The sequence below is a fragment of the Neopsephotus bourkii genome, unplaced genomic scaffold, assembly GCF_033783945.1.
Source record: "Neopsephotus bourkii isolate Nb327-2 ecotype Australia unplaced genomic scaffold, CSIRO-AGI_Nbou_v1 NB_234, whole genome shotgun sequence".
Classification (NCBI taxonomy): domain Eukaryota; kingdom Metazoa; phylum Chordata; class Aves; order Psittaciformes; family Psittacidae; genus Neopsephotus; species Neopsephotus bourkii.
This window is the reverse complement of record NW_026900744.1, coordinates 15,845,120-15,866,441: the sequence shown is the minus strand read 5'-3', so window position 1 is coordinate 15,866,441 and position 21,322 is coordinate 15,845,120. Positions and strand designations below refer to the sequence as shown.

General features: G+C 42.9%; 1 long non-coding RNA gene across 1 annotated transcript; it reads left to right on the top strand.

The window, feature by feature from the left end:
- The first annotated feature begins 1,054 nt into the window (after window positions 1-1,054).
- LOC133207666 (uncharacterized) lies at window positions 1,055-18,701 on the top strand. The gene is made up of 3 exons (XR_009724117.1): window positions 1,055-1,170; window positions 16,661-16,845; window positions 18,108-18,701. It is a non-coding gene; the product is annotated as an uncharacterized LOC133207666 (long non-coding RNA).
- Window positions 18,702-21,322: the final 2,621 nt, after the last annotated feature.

Below are 21,322 nucleotides of genomic sequence, written 5' to 3'. Positions count from 1 at the left end.
GCTAGAGTAACCCAGTAACTCTGATGCCAATTCAGGTTAATTTAGAGCAGAGCCCAGGCACTTTCTTTATGCTCTGATTTATCAAGGTCTGGGTCTTACTAGAACTTTTCTTTAGGGAACCTGCATAGATCAGCCAGTAGCTTAGATCACCCAAAAGTTCAGTGTGAATACAGGGTATCACTCAGAAGGTCCCTTTCCAGGAGTAGGAAGTAGAAGATGGGGTTTGTCCATCAGGTTGTCCATAGCCTATCCCCAAAACTCCATTTTTTTTAGGGTAAACAGTTTTAGCTTAGAATTGTAAAAAAATATGGATGCAGGGGAAGTGGGTGGAGTAGAGGAGGGGCATGGAGTTTATCAGAAGGGTTGTGCAGCTGCTGTACTGCTGAGAGAATGTACATTGACACTGAGATGAAAGTACCTCCACTTACAAGCTAAGACATGAACATCCAGAATATATGTATAGACAGCACAGCTTGAACTTCCAATTGTTTGTGACTTTGAGTATTTGCGCAGACTCTATGCCAAAAACTACTGAAAGGAAGGTAGGTGTCACCTGCCCACAGGAATAAGTTGTCCCAAGAGGGAGGCCAGGGCTTTGTTCCAGTATTTTTAAGAATTTAAACCAACTTTGTTATTTTTGCAAGTAGAAAAGATAGTAGTGTGTAAGATGAGAAATGGGTGGGCAACTTAGATTATGGCTTAGCACAGTATGTGAACATGAGCAAAAACTGTAAGAGATTTTTGTGACACGTCTTTCCCTGCTTGTATGCCTTGCTGCTTCCTTCCTTGTGAAGGAAAGAAGCCTCTTTTCCATTTCCTTGTTTTGCCTTTAGTCCACAGTCTTGCTGGAAAGAAGATCTTCAAAACTGTCTCAGAAGCCCTCTTTCTTTTAGGCTTTGGCATAATGAGTAGGGTTAGATGAGTAAATTCTGTATTTTTTAACAGAGCTTCGTGAGACGTTTCTGCTTTGGTTGCAGTTATGTGGAAGAGAAGATCTAGCTGTGTTTGGCCACTTGGTGGGGCTGTTTGCACAGGTAGTGATGGTGAACGTACGTTTTCTTTCCGTCGCGGCTTTGCTGAGGAAGCCATAGGAAACTGGCTGAATCTGCAGCCCCAGAATAACAACTTTGAAGCTTGACATTCATATATTCTAGTACTAGCCAGGACCAGGTAAACGAAAAGGTGTTTTTTTGGTGTTTTTTTTTTTTTTTTTTTTTAGTATTTTTTTTTTTTTAATATAAAGGTTTTGGACAACTGCTGATCAATTTTGAGGGAAGACTATCCAAACAACTGCAAAGCCTTCTGTGTCCTTCTTGGTGTCGTCTTCCAACTGAAGGATATGAAGAGTGTTTTGAGGTTGCTAGTACCCATGAAATCATGTTACATTATACAGAGTGGGACTCAGTTTTGAAGTGCCCTTTTTTACCTTTAAAAAAGCTTGCTTAGGCACTGAAGCCACCTTAACTGGTGGTGAGTCTCCAGAGCTTACTGACAGATGTTCCCATCTAAGGATGCAACCATTTATGCTACTGAAGTAAGAGCTAGTCCAGAGAAAGGAGATAATAAAGCCCGCACTTGGTAGTCACTTTCGTGTGGTTTGTGGAGGTGATTACTCTAGGTGAGGCAAAGCACAAGTGTGAAAGGCATGTACACGTGGAGCTGTGTTTTGATGTTAAGGTGATGTGTGTGTGTAAATTACGAGGTTGTGAGGTGCAGAACAGAAGGAATCTGGCAGATAAATGCTTCTGTGCATCAAAGTCTTCTATCGAGAGGGACATTTTCCTTTTGGAAAGATTCTCTTGATGTTTCCATGAAACTCATTAAGGCTAATCCTTCTTATTGTTATAAGAGTAAAATGAATGGCCAGAGATGCCCAGAAATAAAAGCAAGGAAAACTTTTGCAGAATATCCACGTTCTTGTTGCCTGAAAAATGCTTCCTTTTCCCAATGCTAAAAAGGGAACAGTTTCTTGAGACCTCTTAAAATGGAGATAACTACAAGTGACATGGTGAAACTATACTATTTCATGCTTAGCTAATCTCTTTTTTGTGGCATTCAATGGACCCTCTTAATTTGTGGTACTTAAAGTGCTAATGTTTCCATGAAAATGCTTGCAGAATATTGTTAATGGTGGACTTTCTTGATACCAGGGGATACAAGAAAACAAATAGTAGGCATGTATCAGCACTACTGCAACACACTTCTACGTCTTCAACCCAAAAGTTTGGGTGCTCTCTTGCTGTTCTACAGCCTATTGCTCAATAACAGTAGGGTCACTCCAGAGTGACAAACCCAGTAGCAGTTCTGAAAAACTGCACTATGTCTTGCAAGGTAGAGACCAGGATTTGTGCATGACTTGCTGGGAATTGTGTCAGGTTTGTTCCTCTTGGTTTTTATCACCTTGTGTCACTTTCATTTCTGTAATGGTAATGGGCCAGAATCAGGTTTGACTCTTGCAGTCCTATGCATTGTGTAACAGCCCTGGTAGTCTTTGCCTCTATAGTGCTGCCAATCTAAAAGAGACAATGTGACAGGTAAGCTGAAATTACCTTTCCAGTACCCCTTCCTGTACACAATTCTTTGCCAGTTTGTAGTAGTATTGTTTGATTTTCAACTGGCATCCTCAAGTTGTACGTGATGAGGCCTGGGCTACCTAACACAGAAGAATCTACATGATTCTTGCTTTGTTTCTTGCTATGTTCTTTGCTTTGATGTGGCTGGGTGACTATTGCAAATATAAAGTCAATTTCTAGGGGTTTTGGGTTGCTTCTTGGGTTTGGTCTCATTTGCTACATGGAAAACTTGTGGGTAGAGCTGTTGCTCTTCGGGAGTAAACACCTACAATGCCTAGAGTGAGACAGGTCCTTAACACTGTACTAAACTTACACTGTACTAAACCACAGTTGCTAGAGGTGCATGTTGCTGACTCTGTGAGAAGGGAGGTTGTAGGTATGGGGTTTTTTTCCCTTGAATGAAGTCCAAAAAAGCTCAGTTTATTGCCATGAGGCTTTTCTCTCTTTTCACCAAGCAGAAAGAGAGTGAAGTGTTCAGGAGCTGAGCTTCCAAATCCGTGGCAGATTATACAGTACTTATTGCAAAAGAAGAGGTGAGAGTGGTCAAGAGGTTGTGACAGTGATATTGTGCAAGGCGATGTACAGAAAAACATGCTTGCCAAGAGAAGTGGACATCATGGAAAAAAAGTCATTTTTGCAAGCCCAGCTACACAGAGTGGGAGAGGCCAGTGCTTGTAGAAAATGAACAAACAAAAGGAGGGAAAACCCAGGTTATGTTGAGGTTTCCATAGCAACATAATACTTTTCCTGGAAATCTCAAATGATAAGATCTAATCTATTCGCTATTTAACTCTTGCATGCAGAGCCCTTTCTCAGCTTACCTGCATCCTTTTTAGTGATGGGTATACTGTCAATATGCAGTGGTGGTCTGCATGGGGAATGGAATTCCTGGGACAAGGCTATACCTCTTCTGTTCTCCCTTTTCTAAAGCACAGAAAAGGCAAAGCTTATGAGGCAGAGGCAGTGTGTTTATGATGGGCTGTGTGTAGGAATGACTTCCTGTCTGTGCTGATCTTCTGTTTCCCACAGATCCCAGAGAGGATGTGTTATGCTGAGACTGAGGGCAGAGTTGCCAGACAGGTACGTTGCCAAGGTGTTCCATGGCTTTCAGTGTTTATTGCATAAGGATGTGTCTTTCTTATTGGAAATGACACGGCTAAGTACTTGTTGGAGATATACAGACTATGCGGAGAGTTCATCAAAGTAGCCTCACTTAAATGTGTACTCAACAGTCTGTTGAGTCTCAGATCTGGGGAGCAGAAATTGTTGATAGCATGAGAGGGTTCTTGTGGAGGAAGGTGGAAGGCTGGCAGTTTTTACCTGATAAAAAGGACAACTGAGAGAGCGGGCAGCATGACAAAAATCCATGGAATTACTAATGGTCTCAAACATGTGGAAAGGAAGTGTCTGTTCTTCCTCAGTTGTAGAGAGAAGCCCTGAGTATATGTGAAGTTCTCCATCCCTGTAAAACAGAGGAAACAGATTCTGTTCTCTGCCTAATGCTCACAGTAGCAACACCCTTTGCTCCATTCCCCTTCTTACTTCTGACATAGCCAATGGCAGGCATGACAGAACAAGCTTTCCAACAGGGGCTGTTGGAGGGGAGAGATGTCTGCGGTGGGAGGTGGGATGGTGGTGCTAGTGGAAGGTGAAGAATTCCCCCCCCCCCCACACTGTATCTGAGGTCTTCTGCATGGTAAAGAGTTGCAAGGAGAGGGTGGCAAGAGAAGGCAAGTATTTTAACTACCCCCATATTTGCTGGAAGACTTGCACAGCAATCATTTACAGTCTAGGAGGTTCCTCCAGTGCATTGATCATAACTTCTTAATGCAAATGGTAGACAAACCAACTAGGAGAGGAGCGCTGCTGGATCTAGTACTCACCAACAAGGAGGATCTGGTTGAAGTGGTGATGGTCAGTGGCAGCCTTGGCTGCAGTGACCATGAGATGGTGGAGTTTAGGATCCTGTGTGGGAGGAATAGAATACCTAGCAAGGCCACAGTTCTGGATTTTCGAAGGGCCAACTTTGGCCTCTTCAATCAATTGCTAAGGGAAGTCTCGTGGGAAAGGGTACTAGGTAGTAAAGGGGCTCAAGACAGTTGATCAGCATTCAAGGACCACTTCTTCCAAGCTCAGAATCAGAGTGTCCCAATGGGTAGGAAGTCAAGTAGGGGAGCCAGGAGACCAGCATGGTTAAACAAGGAACTGCTGGGCAAACTCATGCGGAAAAAGAGAATCTATGGGTTATGGAAGGAGGGGCTGGCCACTTGGGAGGAATATAGGACAGTTGTTAGAGGATGTAGGGAGGCAATTAGGACAGCTAAGGCCTCTTTGGAACTTAATCTTGCAAGTCAGGTTAAGGACAATAGAAAGGGCTTCTTCAAATACACAGCGGATAAAACTAACACAAGAGGCAGTATAGGCCCACTGCTGAACGAGGTGGGTGCCCTGTGGACAGAGGATTTAAAGAAGGCAGAGGTGCTGAATGCCTTCTTTGCCTCTGTCTTTACTCCTGCAGACTCTCCCCGGGGGACCCAGATTCCTGTAGCCCCCAAAGGAGTCAGGATAAAGGAGGAGTTTGCTTTGGTAGATGAGGATTGGGTTAGGGATCAGTTAAGCAATCTGGACATCTATAAATCGATGGGTCCGGATGGAATGCACCCACGGGTGCTGAGGGAGCTGGCGGAGGTCATTGCTGGGCCACTCTCCATCATTGGTAAGTCGTGGGAAACGGGAGAGGTGCCTGAGGATTGGAGGATGGCAAATGTCACACCAGTCTATAAGAAGGGCAAGAAGGATGACCCGAGTAATTATAGACCGGTCAGCCTTACCTCCATCCCTGGAAAGGTGATGGAACAACTTATTCTTGACTCAATTTCTAGGCATATCGAGGATGAGGGGGTTATTAAGAGCAGCCAACACGGTTTTACCAAGGGGAAGTCATGTTTGACCAACCTTATAACCTTCTATGAGGAAGTAACTAGGTGGATGGATGATGGTAGAGCAGTAGATGTGTTTTTTCTTGATTTCAATAAGGCGTTTGATACTGTCTCCCACAGCATTCTCACAGATAAGCTAAGGAAGTGTGGGCTTCATGATCAGGTAGTGAGGTGGATCAAGAACAGGTTGAAAGGAAGAAGGCAGAGAGTTGTGTTCAGTGGGGCAGAATCTAGCTGGAGGTCTGTGACTCGTGGAGTAACTCAGGGGTCAGTGCTGGGACCAGTGCTGTTTAATATTTTCATCAACGACCTGGATGAGGGAACTGAGTGTACCCTCAGCAAGTTCACTGATGACACTAAACTGGGAGGAGTGGCTGACACACCAGAAGGCTGTGTTGCCATTCAGTGAGACCTGGATAGGTTGGAGAGTTAGGGTGGGGAGAGAGATAGGGTGGGGAGAAACTTGATGAAATTCAACAAGGGCAAGTGTAGAGTCTTGCATCTGGGGAAGAACAACCCCATGTACCAGTACAGGTTGGGGACTGACCTGCTGGAAAGTAGTGAAGGGGAAAGGGACCTGGGGGTCCTGGTGGATAAGAGGATGACCATGAGCCAGCAATGTGCCCTTGTGGCCAAGAAGGCCAATGGCATCCTAGGGTGTATTAGAAAGGGTGTGGTTTGTAGGTCCTTGGTGAGGCCGCATCTGGAGTATTGTGTCCAGTTCTAGGCCCCTCAGTCCAAGAAGGACAGGGAACTGCTTGAAAGAGTCCAGCGCAGAGCCACAAATATGATTAAGGGAGTGGAACATCTCCCTTATGAGGAGAGGCTGAAGGAGCTGGGTCTCTTTAGCTTGGAGGAGACTGAGGGGTGACCTCATAAGTATTTACAAATGTGTAACGGGTGAGTGTCAGGATGATGGAGCTAGGCTTTTTTTCAGTGATGTCCAGTGATAGGACAAGGGGCAATGGGTGTAAACTGGAGCATAGGAGGTTCCATCAGGAGAAACTTCTTTACTGTGAGAGTGACAGAGCACTGGAACAGGTTGCCCAGGGGGGTTGTGGAGTCTCCTACGTTGGAGATATTCAAGGCCCGCCTGGACAAGTTCCTGTGTGATGTACTCTAGGTTACCCTGCTCTTGCAGGGGGGTTGGACTAGATGATCTTCTGAGGTCTCTTCCAACCCTTGGGATTCTGTGATCCCAAATGATGCCATGTATATTAAGTATATACCTTTATAACTGCATTTAGGGTGGAAAAGTTCTTAATCTTCGAAGTAACGAAACTTGAAAACTACCTTGCAAGTGGCTGTTGTTTTACCCCTTTCTGGCATGGTATACAAGCTGAGGGCATATAATGATTTGGAGAGACTTTTATCTGTTTATAGAAACACTGTTCTGCATTTCTGTTGGTGAAAGCTGGTTTGTTGGTGGTGCTTTGTCACATGTTGTGGGTTTTTTGTTTTGTTTGTTTTCTCCCCTGCAGGTCTTAGGACTTTGGGTGAAGTTCTGTGGTCTGTAGTGTCTGCTATGCAGGTAATGTAGGCTATTTTCAGTCTCTTCTGTTAGAGACCTGTTGCCTCTCTGGCCATCAGCACAGCATAGGAGGTTCAATAGCCTGATGTGATCTCCCTGGTTCTGTGAGTCTTTGTGACTTTGAGGAAAGACCAGTGCCTATAGGGTATGATGTACAGTATGACATAGGGTTTCTGTATTTAGATGCATTATGTTATAGCCTTGTTAAAGGCCTGACTATGGCCAATTTCTGCAATATTCAGCAGAAGCAATATTCTGTTTTAATAGGTGGGCTTCACTGGTTTTGGTTTGGTTTTGGATGTTTGTTTTTTTTTGTTTGTTTGTAGTTTGTTTGGGGTTTTTTTGGCTCTGACTGTTGTTTTGTTATTAACCTGTTAATGCTATTGAGCCCTGAAGATTTGTGGATAGAAAACAAGCATCACTGCAATATTTAGAAGAAAACCAACTTGGAGGGGTTCAAAGAGCAGTAATCCAGGTATGTGCCAATAAATAGGAAGCAGTCCTTTAATATCCCTTAGCAAACCATCCCCCATCTTTACACATTTATTATATTTTCTCATATTTCTCCTGACAGCCACCTGTTCAACTTTGGACCTGTTTGTAAAAATCTGCACACCATCTATCAGAGGGATACACACACTTACAAACTTCTGTTCTGTGGGCACTGAGTAAATTATTTCTTTAAGATCATATGGCAGATCTATAATTAATTAAACCCTCCATGATATTAGCGCAAAATAATTTAGCCTTTCTAAAAAGGTAAATGTAATTTGCCGATCTGGTATTTGGAAGAATGCTTTCCCCAAAATCAATTCCTTTAGTTTCCAGAGAATAGAAATGAGAAGCAATCTCATTTTAATTATATCTCTTTATTGCTAACAAAGGAATGATTTATGCAATTAAATTAACTGGCTAGAAAATTATTCTCAGCTGGGCTGTCCTAATTCTTTGCTTTCTGAATTGCAGGCTCTTACAGTTCTCTATGTAGATTAATTTTTCTGATATGCAAACAATGCTCCTTGTGTTAATTTTTAACATTTTTTTATTCACAGCTCCCCTTTTCTTAGTGTCATTGACATGAGTAATATTTGTGCACTGCTGGGTTCTGATTCAGGCCTTTTTATGTAGAAAGATTGGGAAAAAAATCTTTTCTTTTGAATCTCATTATTGCCAGTGCAGAGCAAGGTTTTGAAGTTTTCTTATCTATTACTGAGAAACAGCAGCAGGAACATGGAAGGACTGCAAAGATGTCAAAGGATGCAAACTTCTGAAGGAGAATATATCAATATTGAGGAGAGAGGTGAATTTACAGTTAATGTATTCTTCTTAAACCCTTGGCTTCTTGCAGCCAGGCAAAAAGCTGAAGTGCAAGGGAAAAACATATAAAAATCTTTTATGTTGTACACAGACTTAATAGGGAAAGAATTTCAATCTTCCAGTCTCTAACATACTGTGTAATTTGGGGTTTTCTTTCTGCCTGGGATTACCTTGCAGTGGCTGGCCAGAACATTAGCTGGTGATATTTGGGCTGAGGGAAAAATTACCATGTAACAACACATTGTGACCATGTGCCAACGCAGTCTGACATCTTCTGAATGGGGCACTGGTGTAATCTCCTGTTTTAAAACAGCAGTGAACATATTGCGGAGCACGTGTTCACTCTGTCTGAGCTGTCCTGCCCAGTATCAGTAGAGATGTGTCAGCTGGTCAGTGTTTGCTGCGTTGGCACTCTTGTGCTGCTATCAGATGGTTTTGGAATTAAAAAAGAAAAGAAAGAAAGAAAAAGCAGTGTTTTGTCCTGGTTGTTATACAGTGCTTTGTGCGTGGAAAGGTTTATGCCTTTGGTATTCTGAAGGCTTTTGAACTGTCAGATAGGAAGGGTCAAGCTATGATGATTTTGATGGAACAAAAAAGCCACTCTGAGCCTTTTTCTTTTGTGTGTGTATCATCCAAAGGGAACCTTCCTCCTGGACTGGGTAGCTGTTGGGTGGGGAGTGGTGGGGTAGCTAGTGCAAGGCCTGTTGACTGCAGTTTGTGTTGTTCTTGAGGATACTCCCCTAGAAACAGCACAAATGGAATTTGCTTAGAAAGTGGGATCACACTTATTGGAAGAACCTTTCTCAAAGAACAGTCGCCCTTGGCTTATGTCAAAGAGTGATTTTATTTTTTTTCCCCTCTTCCCTAGTCCTGCAAACTCTGCACTGGCTGGTACAGTTCTGCCCCATGAATACCTTGGCTCATACAGGAAAGGATATAGTCATACAGTGCCTGAGAAGGATGCTGCCATTTGGGGCAAGTTTACAAGCAGTCTGTAGAGCAGCCTTTGAGTTTAAAATGATCTATGCTGAAGGAATGGTTAGAAATCAAAATGAGATTAATGACAAACATTACCTTTAGGGAGGATACATCTGATTTAAAAAAAAAGAGAAACAACTGCTTAGGCAAGCAGTACTACAGGATTTGGGTTCATAGTGACACATAGGTAAGTGAGTTAGTGATGGTCCTTTAAAAGGAAATCTCATTCTTGTAAGTATTAATAGAAGTGATGTGTAAAGTGTGGGCTTGGAGGAGAGATACAACTCCGTGTTACTGGGTGAACTCTAGTAAGCTGGATGCATGCTAGCTTTTCATGGTGCATTTCAAAAGCTCAAAATGGAAAAGAACTGGGAAATCATGGCCTGTGGGATAAGTAATGACAAGTCTTACAGAGGGAGAAAAACAAACTTCACTTACAGCAAGGGGGAATTAACCCAATACCAGGAAAACCGTAATGATAAACTTCAATGCCTACCTATCAGCCTGCCAGAAAATAAACCTTGAGCCCACTGGATGTGTCCTTTGGTACCCCACCGTCACCTGCTTTTGTACTTAACAGCTTTCTCCTACTCTGTGGTTGCCCTGTGTTCCTACAGTCTATGTGCGTAGATGCTTTCATTCTTCTTCCTTATCTTCACTGAACTCCTGTTCACCACTAAGTATTTCATTCTACTTTGCCAGAGAATTCCAGTGGTGCTGGTGCTGAAAGCTGCCTCTAGTGATGACTAAGGGAAAGGTTTCACTTCTCAGTGCCAGAAATCTTCCATTCTTTTTGGATTAAGCAGTGCAAGTAAACATAAAAAGAACAGAGTAACCAGAAAAATATGCTCGTAGTCGAAGGGAATGAAAGATGAAGAAGGGAAATTAAAACCAAAACCAACACAAATAAAGCAGCCACAAACATGAAAACCCAACCAAATCAGAAAACAGCTCCTTAACAGCTCCTTTCCTACATCTGATAACAAGATGATGCTTCAATGGCATCTCTGATTCCCTTACAAAGGGCATACTTTGGACCACCAGAAGGCTTTTAATGAGGGCCAGTGTAAGTTGCAAAAACAGAACAGTCCTTTGTTTCATCGTATGGAAAGAAAGGAGGTGAATGCTGCGGTATCAGGAAATGTCCAGTCCCAGGTATGAGATCTCCATGAAGCCACTATGGGTGGAGAGCCAAAGCAAAGCCTTCAATGTTAGGAAATGCAGAATTTAAAGTGCACTTCTTACAGGTGCAGCCACATGGTGATAACTAAGTCAATGAAAGTGATAGTTTCAAGGATAAGCTCCAGAAGAAACCGTTACCATCTGAATTTTTGACTCCTTTTCTGTTCCTCAACAAAGAAAATAAGACTGAGTTCCCTCCAGATCCTCTAATAGAATTAATCACCTCTCCATGGACCATTTCCCAAATGTGCCAGGATTTAATTTTGCGGTGAGTGGTATCCAGAAAAAACCCTGCCTTTGTTAATACATAGGATTTCTCCTTCTGTAAAGCAGATCACTATTACAGGTGGCTGTTCTTGCTTTGAGATCCTTACCCCTGTGCCTGGCTGACAGGAGAATGCCTTTTCTCTCAGATAACATTTAGTGCTTTGTGAAACTACTGTCTGCATGCGCTGTTCTTCCAGATGAGATACTGCTGAGATATTAGTAAAATAAACAGGGGGTTAACCTGGTATAAGACAGGTGTGTGGTTCAGTGAGAGGTGTGTGGTTGGGATTATGTGCTCGGGAAAACTGGGTGGAATTTGAGGACCTTGTCTGTTTGTCCACATTCTCTTTAGAATAGGAGAAAAATCACTAGAAGGCCCAATTTTTCTCTTACTTTGTTCTTTATTCTTTGCTGTTATGTTTGCCCAGGTTTTTTTTTAAGTCTAATATCTTCTAATTTTATTTCTGCCCAGGTTCTTGTGAAGCAGGTCCCAGACAGAAAGACTTTGGACTTGCTAGCATCAGAGTGGGAATGGTATGTGAATAAAAGTAATTGTCTTCCTTTTTTTTTGGCGTATAACATTAAAAATTCATGAATATTTTAATAAATATTTTAATAAATATTAAATGAATATTTAATATTTCATTTTAAGTAACATTTGTTTATATTGGATTCCAGGTATCTGAGTGCTAAAATTGGAAGTTAAAATAATCTGGCTTGCTATGCTGAAAGAGACTAGTACAGCAAAGCTTTATGTTGGCCTTGCATCCTCATTTTTTCTGACTTTTCATTATTAGTCCTTCACATCTCACAGTAAATTACTGAGAGATACCTCCTAGCTATATCTTGTGAGCAGCAGAACAGATGAAGCAATGTAAAATATAGGTAATATATACTGAACAGTACTGTATGTAATTAGACTATATAACTGTGTATGTATGTGGTCTGTCTTATTGCATTTCAGAGAGAAACAGTGTAACAATAAGATCAAGGGGTTTATCCTGTAGCCTGTCCTGTTATTCTTGTAGTCTTAAAGATGTAGTTTGGAGCTGGGTGATCATCTTGAGGTCTCTATGAAGATCTGTATGGCTACTGTGTCCAAATTGGCAATGGCTGCATTGCTTGTGTGAAGCTTTGTACTGAAAGACAAAAAATAAAACAGCTTAGTAGAGGTATTTGCCTCCAAATGTCAGCCTCACTGGACTCTCTGAAAAGCAGTCCCATCCTCCAGCATATGGACTTGCCCCCACTGTTCTGGTGTTGTCCACTCCCTGCTGAGACAGCTTTGTCCCATCATAGAGGTTGCTAATAACGCCATTAAACAGCATTGATCCCAGCATCCATCCCTTAGGGATGTTACTGGTAATGGACCATGAGTTGGAATTTATTCTACTGATCAGTCCCAGCCAGTTTTCTGCCCACTTTATTTCTTAGTTCTGCTCATTCTGAATTTTCTTCTTGATTTCCCCACATTTTGATCCAGATGAACTCTTTCCACAGGAATCTCAGTGTTTAGAGTTGTATCAGCAAAGAATTGGTCACTCCACTGATTCTAAAGGGGTTTTGCAAAATTTTAAATATGCAAATAATAATAATGATTATTGCCCCTAACAATGTGACCAGCAAGGGAATTCTTTATTATTATTTTTAGATTTCTCTGTCCTCTGCAGATGCTACTTTAATGCAAATCAAACTTTGTGGATTGTGTTACCTATTGAAAAATAGTTTCAATTAGAAATTCAATTACACTGTCTTGGGGGGATGGAACTGACAGTTTCTTTGAATTCTACATGTTATAGAGGGCTCCAAAGTGCCATAAATCTGCTAATTGATTTCTGTACCTGTAATGTTTGATTAGGTGTATTTTATTGTCTTCTTGGTTTTAATTAACCCCAGGCTTGTCAAAATGCTTCCACTGACAAAGGATATATGATGAACTGAGATAAACTCTATTAACAGAGGCTGACTTTTGTCAGTAATTGCTATCATGCATAAGAGTTATTAGAAATTATCGCACACAAAAAGAAACTGTACTTTTGGTAACAACTTTTATGGGCTGCTATAAATCTGTTGATTGCCCCCTACATGCAAGAGATAAGCAACTGTGAATGACAAGGGGTCTGAAGGAAAATCAATCATTTGCTAGATGTCTTATAAATATTAAGAGTGACAAAATGAGGAGAGTTATGAAGTCTAAGTGCTGAAAATTGAATGGATGCTAATGTGCCTAAACTTGTACCCATTACAGATTGTGAAGGCTGTTGAGACAAGGGTATGACTACCTCAGGAAGCTTTTGGTTTTATTGAAGCAGAATATGTTACCTTGGCTGTGGATTTCTGAAAGACTGAAGTGATACTGAGTCTTTGGCTTCTAGGTCCTTGGTTGGAGTCCAAGTCTGGGCTGTTAGCACTTGGCTGTCCATTGCCTCAGAGGACAGGCACCCAACAGGGTCACATCACCAGCGTTTGGGAACAGGCAAGCAGAAGTAATGGCTTGATGGGCTGATGATAGTTGAGACATTTTTGCTGAGCACAGAGGTACTTGGTGATGCTGTTTATATGGTCTGGTGTTAGAAATGTTCTATCTAGTAGTAACAGACAAACCATCTCTTAAAACAGGAAAGAAGGGTTGATATCTTCATTTTTACTGATGTCTCTACCTTTAAGGACTTGGCTTATGTAAGATCTTCAGATAGCAACATGCGCACAGACTTCTGCATATGTTTATATAAGTAAATTTCACCGAACTGCAACTTCATAGTTTGCAGATCTCTGCCCTTGTTTGCTCTCTGGGCCCTGTGTTTGTCTGGAGCTCTGTATGTGTTGATGCAGGTATAGTCCTGTGAACACAACTGATATAATATTGTGAGTATAAGTAGAGCAGTAATTAAGCCATACAAACTTGTAAAAGTATAAGGCAAACTTTCTGCACCATAGTTGTTAAATTTGATATGACTATTTCCTAGAAACTCCACGCAACCTGATGTTTTATATTGGTAAGGCAATGTTTGTAAATGCCTTTTTTTATTATTTTTTTTTAATTTTAAATTATGTGTGGGGAGAGTACAGATGAAGCTCAGGAGCTGCAGAGACCTGTTCTCTATTCTCTGAACAATTTGTGTCTGAGCTTTGGACGCTCTTGGCTGCTGCAATTTTAAAGTTGCTTAACAGATCTTCTGTCTTACTCAAAACCAGGTAATTTCAGTTAGACTTTTTTGTTTTCTTAAATCCACAGCTGAAATAATATTTTATACTGACCTTCATTTCCTTTGCTGCTTGTTGTAAGAATTGTCATAATGGCTTAACGGTACAGCTCCGTGAGTGTGCATGGAGAACGAGCGGAGCCTTCCCATGTAGAGGTTACATGAAGTCCTAGAAGCTGATTGATCTAGTTATTGGGATATTTAGCTTATTATTAACATCGTTTTTGGAGCTCTAAGACATCTCTGGAGCTTGGAGGTGCGAAATTCTCACTTAGTTTTAGTTTAGCCCAAACCAGATCTTCAAACGCTTGGGGCTTTCTGGAGCAGGGCACTGGGCACCATAGTGTTCAAAGTGGCAGAAGCAGCTGGAGAGTGGCTCTACTGCTGTGTGTGGGTATGCTGGGGTGGAGAGGCACAGCTGGTACCAGGGAAGCACTACCATGGGCACATGCATCTTTCAGTTGCCAGCAAGAGAAAAACATTTGGCCTGTTGATCCTCACTTATGAGCCAAGGAAGCACATTGTTCTTGAATCCCAGTTCTTGTGGAACATTTCCATGCAGGACATAGAGGGAAGGTATTCTGTAGCATGCTAGGTTCCTAAGGACCATGTGTCTTTCAGGGAGTTTGCTAGGGTGAGAACTGTCACTGGTTTCTACAGCCCAGCAGAGGACCTTGGTGCTAGACCCCTGGTGATGGTATAGGTGGAATTGCCTGTGGGATTCTTATCTCTCAGCTGCTGTGAGAGTAAGGAATTCTAGTAGCAGAGTTGTGATCTGGCTTGATGTTTTGTGGACTATCAGAAAAGTCCTAGACATCCCATAACTTCTGCTGTGGCAATGTGAATTGAGACTAGCACTGGAGAGGGGTACAGAGAGTGTTAAGGATGCCCTATATTGAAGAGCTGAAACAGACTTTTTAGGCTTGATATATTGCAAATGATTCTGTTGGCTGGACAGTTCAAGCTGGCTTGGTGTATGTGGTGTCAGAGTGTTGCATTATGGTATTGCAGCTATCCTACCACACTTGCTACTTCTGCCAGATTTTAAGGAGCAGTTGGTATGTTTAGTAGCTGAGCCCTTCTTTTTGTTTGTCTTGGTTACATAGCTCTCTTTAAGAGTTTCCATGCAAGTCTCGTGTGTGTGATAATGCACATATATCTATATTCCCTCTTGGGTGTGCTGAAAACAATACATTTAGAAACCAGGTGTCCTTGTCTTTCTTGGCATCTGGTTAAATATCAGCCAAGCAGGAGAAGGTAAATCCTAGGATGCTTTAACAACTGCTGGGTCTGTAAAGCCCTCGGCTTCATCTGATGGGATTTGAAGGTCATGGTGGTTGCCCACATGTGAAAGATGTGTCCTTACTCCCCACAGATAAAACAGACCAAAATGATCTATCTTAAGGTCCCTAAACTAAGCTAGTAAGAGACTTTTGCGTTTCAGTCTGCTGAGACCAGAGGTCGCTGTTGAACTGGAAATGGAGACACCCTTGCTCCTCCACAACCACCTTTTCTTTATTTTGCCCAGTGCTTAACCTGCTCTGTAATAGCTTAGGCTTCTTTTTCCTTACAAAAAGATTGTGCTCTCAAAAGCAAAGCACAGCACTAGACTTCTGAGTATAAGGGACTGAATAGATACAGCTAGAGGAGAAAGTAGGATAGTGTGGCTGAGCTCTATTTCTCTGCAGTTCAACTCTTGCCCCATACACCTACCAGTATATGCTGTAAATACCTCTCCTAATCTGCAGCTCTTCCATTCATTCCTGATCCGTGGCATAGCCTTGTTTATAGCAGACATTTCTTCTTTTAGCCATGGTGGCTGTCTGTAAAAAGAGAAACATACACAGTGATGAGCAGCAGAGTAGCAGCCAAGGCAGTGTGACAGTGATGGTGTAAGGACGAGAGGAGCATGGATTTGTAGGAAGTATGATTTCTCTTCTGTCTGCAGGTCTGGAGGAATGAAACTGGTCAGAACTAGACATACCTTTGGGTAATATGGCTATCCTGAAAATGAGTAGCTGTTGGAGGGGAGCACATACAGGAGCAGTGCTCAGTGTTTATGTTCAGGTGGCCATACAGTATTTTCTGACTCTGGGGTATGGGCTGCCTCCTTCACACTATTGTACTGAACTGACTGCGCGTGAGGAAGAGATTTAGCGAGGCTCAGAAACCTTGCATATGGACTCTGAAAGTGAGTCTATCTCGGTGATACTCTGCTGGAACAGCAGCATGTCAGGCATGTGTTGTCACATGGACAAGCGGTGGTTGTGTAGGTCCTGGTGAAAACTTGGACTGAGTAGTAGCACTGCAGGGAACGATATTTTGAAGCTCATTGAGCCCCTTTTGGCTGTACTGGAGGTTAAATGCTCTTTCAGACAGGTATCATCCTCTTCTGGGTAGGCCTTGGGCAGGAGACATATTGCTGCATCTTTGTGCCCCAAGGCTGAACCACTGAGCCCAGATGATCCTGACCGGCCGTGAGCACGTCTGCACCAAGTCCATTCCCAGACAAGGAGAGCTGGCTGAAAATCCTCAGTTCCTTTTATGAATCTCCGTGAAATCCCATAGGTCATAATATCCTGCAAGCTGCACAGGTGAATTAGCATCTTATGTTAGCATTCCTTACTGCTTGAAAACCCCTTGGCTTTTAACTTCATTGCTTTTCTCTAGAGAAAAAGCAAATGAGAGCTTCCTTCAGAGATGATGAACACTTGTGCCTTTCTGCAGGAGAATGGTCAGGAATGCCTAGAATTCAAAAGATGGGACATCTATGGCAGCAAGAGCCTGGGAAGCAAACAAACTGTGCTTCACATCACTCCAGTAATTCAGTATTCACAGCAGACTGAGATCCAGCAGTATATTCTCAATTGGTTTATTACAGTCAATACTTATTATTAATAGATATGAAACAGACAAGATCTGGGCCTTTTGATGTTGTGAATCGATATAGATCTGTTCACTCCCTGAAACTTCAGGCTATTCTCAGCAGAGCCACAAATCCTTAGTTAAAACTTGAGTCTTTTGCCCAGACCTGTAAACTTTATGGATACCTTTGTCTTGGCAGAAACGGGTCTTTCATTAGTCCTGCTACTCCAGTATGCATAGGCAATAAGCTATCCAGCAGAAGGCACTATTTGGCTAGAAAGATTAGTGTGGTGTGGTTGTTTTGGCAAATGCCGTGCAGGTAGCCAGTACAGTCACAGCAGCGTAGCTGTCAGGTTGAGCATTGCCTGGTTATGTTTGGACTTGAGCTGTGCCGCTCTTCGCTTGAGAGCAGAACTCTGCATTCGAAGCTGTGGGAGTGTATGAAATACTACAGTGTCTAAGTAACTTGCAACATCCTGTAATGTTACTACACAAAAGGTCTGAGTTAATGATCCAGTTGATTTACAAGTCAACTGTGTGACAATAGAAATTAATATTCATTGATGAGCCAATCTGAAAAGCCTTGATTTTTATTATTTTTTCCCCTTTCTAATAGTTTTGTGTCAAATCTTGAGTGAGTTTATATACTAGTGTATGGATCAGAGGGTACCTGGGGATAAGAAGCATTTAATTTTTTTCCTACCCTAGAAAATACAGCGCAAGATATCTTGTCTGAAACTGCTCAAGTAGAGTGCCATTCTGAAATATCCTTCTAGCACCAGAATGAATAGATGGAAAAGGAGATTCCTGATCAAATGTGACTTCATTTAGGGGGCAAAATGTAACTAGCTGAGGCCAGATTCTGCTCTCTTTTTCTTCTGATTCATACGCAGTTAAGCTTGCACCACTGTAAAATCATAGTGAGAAAAAAAGCTGTGGTACAGGGGAAGAAGGCTGAACTTTAACTGACATGTAGTTAAAAACAGGCTTTCTGAGTGAAAGATGCTGGCTGTAGCAAGTCTGCTCCCTGCAGCAGAAGGCTATATGGAGGGGACTTCTGTCTAGCATGTTGGTAGTCAGAAGTGGCTATTTAAACTGTTTATCCCAAAGAGCCATAGTGTCAATCACCTGCCCAATACAGAGGTGGGTGTTGGCTGGCTGAGAGCAGTTCCTTGGCACCTTTGGACATCTCTGCTTTTGTTTCTGACTTCTTCCTTTTCTTTTTTTTTTTTTTCTTCTCCCCCTTCCTGAGATTGGGCTGAGCTGAACTGACTGATGTCCTATGCTGTGCCTGAAGCAAGAGGTTGCATGAACCTCATCAACCGTGGGATCAACCTATGTATGAGGTAAGGACCTCCAGGGGTGCACCATCTTTCCTCCCTCCCTGATGAACATACCTTTTCCTCAGAGAAAACAAGCAGATGAACTTGTCTGACCTTTGTTCTGTTGTTCAACATTAGCAGGGAATGGGTGCAGATAACTTGTCAAAGGGGCATACGATATGGAGCTCCTCGTCCTGCTTTTTGCTCTCCAAGGCCCAGTAAGTTCCGTAGCATCATCAGGCTGTCCCTGTCTTGTAGCTTCTCTCTTGCAGAGCCAGTACGTAACAAAACTCCTCTAATAGCCTTTATGGTCTTAACCCAATTTCCTTCAAAACTGACATATGCTGTGAGCTTTGAGAGGCATTAAGAACTTCAGAAGGCTGCTTATTAATATCCCATGGAAAGGAGGGATTGTGGCATTCTGAGTGCCTGCAGGCAAGCAATAGAGAAATCCTATCACTTGTTTTGGGGCAGAAAAAACTCATGCGTTTATCAAACTTAAGACTGCCTCCTTCAGCAAGAATATTCTTAATTGTGGAAAATGTGAGGAAGCCTAACTTCCTGTTTTGTTGTCATATTGGCGGGTGCTCTGAGAAGTTTCTAAAGCTTGTGAAGAAATGAGATCATGCAGAGAATGATGAACTCCAGAGAATAACTAGATGCTGCAGAGATGGAGCTGAGCCTCCTGCTGAGTAACTGCTTCTCTCCATATCAGCATGAGATCTATCTTGGCTGTTAGGAAGACTTTTCAGGGTGCTAAGCCAGCCAGGTGCTGTCTTCTGGCACTGCTAGGTCAGAGGCATCCTCCCATCAGCCACACTAGGAAGTTGGTGAGCTCAGCTTTAGTCTTGGAGGGCCTAAATATAATAGGCTCAACTTTTTCAGGATTTGGAAAGCAGTGATAAAATCCATTGGCTGTCATGGAGTGGGACACCCTTCTTTCCAGATGGCGCAGTGCTAATGTGTGCTGGTCCTCAGTACCGATCAGCATGTTGAGGCTCTGGTGACTGCCATCTGGAGCTAAGTCCTGCCTGGATCAGGACAGGGAGCAGTGCCCTATGGCCAGAATGCCTCCATATGGGTGAGAAAGAAGAGTCTGTCTGTAGCTACGGTAGATTTTGTGCAATAAAGCTGAAATGCCAGAAGGTGGCCATTTCATATGCATGTGTGGATTATCTGTCCACAGTGCACAAACAGATTAAAACTGGAAGTATTTTTCACCTAGAACACCTGATCTTTGATTCTGTGGGTTTTGCGGCCCTGTGCAAGGGGTGTTACATCACAGCACTAATGAGTGTGATAGACCCTGTCTCCTGATTTGGAGGTCTACAATTGAGTTTATTCTGCATTTGGAGAGTTCCTGAGATCCTTTGTTGCAAGCTGTGTTTGAAGGACCAAGTGCAGCGATGGAAACTGCTCTAAGAAGCAGGATCCAGAGGTCAATTAGTGAATGAGCAGGGATAAGAAAACGAAGGTTGAAAAATAGTAAAAGATATTTACAGCCTGCATGGTCTTCCCTCTCCTGATGCTTTATTTTTAATGGCTTGCTGCTTTTACCTCTCTTTGTTTAATGAATATATTGCTGAGTTATTGGAAGCGCAAACTGCATCCAGAAGCAGGACACTCAGGGTTTATTATATTCATATAACTCAAAACCAGCCAAATTGATTTCCCCTCCATCCTTCTCCACTTCATCTTTAAATTTTGCAGTGTATTTACAGGTAGTGACAGATGTGAGACTGACAACACTGGAGACACAGAAGCTGTGTTTAGGTAATGACCCCAGCAGTGAGTGGGGAGAGCACCTCTCTTTGCCTGATGCTTACTCCTTGCCCAGCCACCTCTCCTTGTGGCTTGGGGCAGATACAGTCCTTGGCTGCTTGGTTGATATGCTGGTCTCCACTGCTGGTGGAACGGCTTTGAGAAGGTGGGCCTATCTTTTCCATCCAGTTACCAGCCACTTTCATGCCAGTGTGATCATCTGCTCTCATATAACCAGAGAGCTGAGGTAGCAGACATTCTCAGTTATGACAGCACAGAGTGTGAACTTGCAGCTCTGCAAAGGCAGCTGGACTTGAACCACTGAGGGTGACTTCAGCTTCCCTTGCTGTGGGAGATGAGTGGCTTGTGGGAAGAAACATAGGCAATGGTTGCTTGGGGTGGACTTTTTATCTAAGCATCTCTAGGAGTTTCCATTGATTGTCAGGCTCACTACACATAATCCTTTCTGTAAGCGGCAGAGAAAATAGGTGGTGGTTTCTACCTTCTTTAGGGCAGCCTGCATAGACCTGTAGTCTGCCTGCCCGCCCCCTCCTTGGGGTATTCTCCTCTTACTGGAGCAGAGGTGGACATGGCAGCAAAGTGTAGGGCAGTTCTTGGAGCCACGCTAGCTACTGGGCCCTGGGACTTTGTCCTGCAACTACCTCACCTATCTGACAGGAGAGTAGCACCAGTGGGCTTCAGAGGCACCCCTGCCCTGTCTTCACAGGATGGCAAAGGGGCAGATGAGAAAAGCAGGAGGTAGGGAGATCTCTGCTCCTGAAGAAAAAATAAAGGACTTCACCCTCAGTATGAAACAGCAATCGGTTTTCATCTCAGCCCTGGTTAATGAGGGCATTTTGATCTACAATTGTTGACTGCAGAAAGAGCCTCCCTGATAAAGAGGGAAGGGATGTCCTAGGGGAGAGGGTCGCTGAATATGCATGGCCCTGAGTCTCTTTGTTTAGCTGATATCTGACTATATTTATTCTTCTAGATTACACATTCTGACTGCGGAACAAAGGGCTGGCAGGAGCTGCTCTCTTGTGCTTAATAATTTGAGTAAATTTACATTTCAATGCAGCCCTGTGCAACTTCCCACCCCCCATGGAAAGAGCAGAATTTCCCTGTTGTGGGGAGGGGGAAAAGAAACTACCGCCCCAGCGGCAAGGCTGGGAGATTTATGGCTATTCCTCTCTGAATTTATTCCTCATGAATCCTGTATGTGTGCCCACCTGCCTGATGCAGAGGTGTTTTCTTCCCTGCTACCTTTCTACATGACTTGCTCAGATAACACTGTTTGCCCCACCTCCCTGCTGAGCAGTGTGATTCATTGTCAAGTAATTAACCATCAGCGGTACAGAAAGTACCTGGCTAGGCAGAAGTG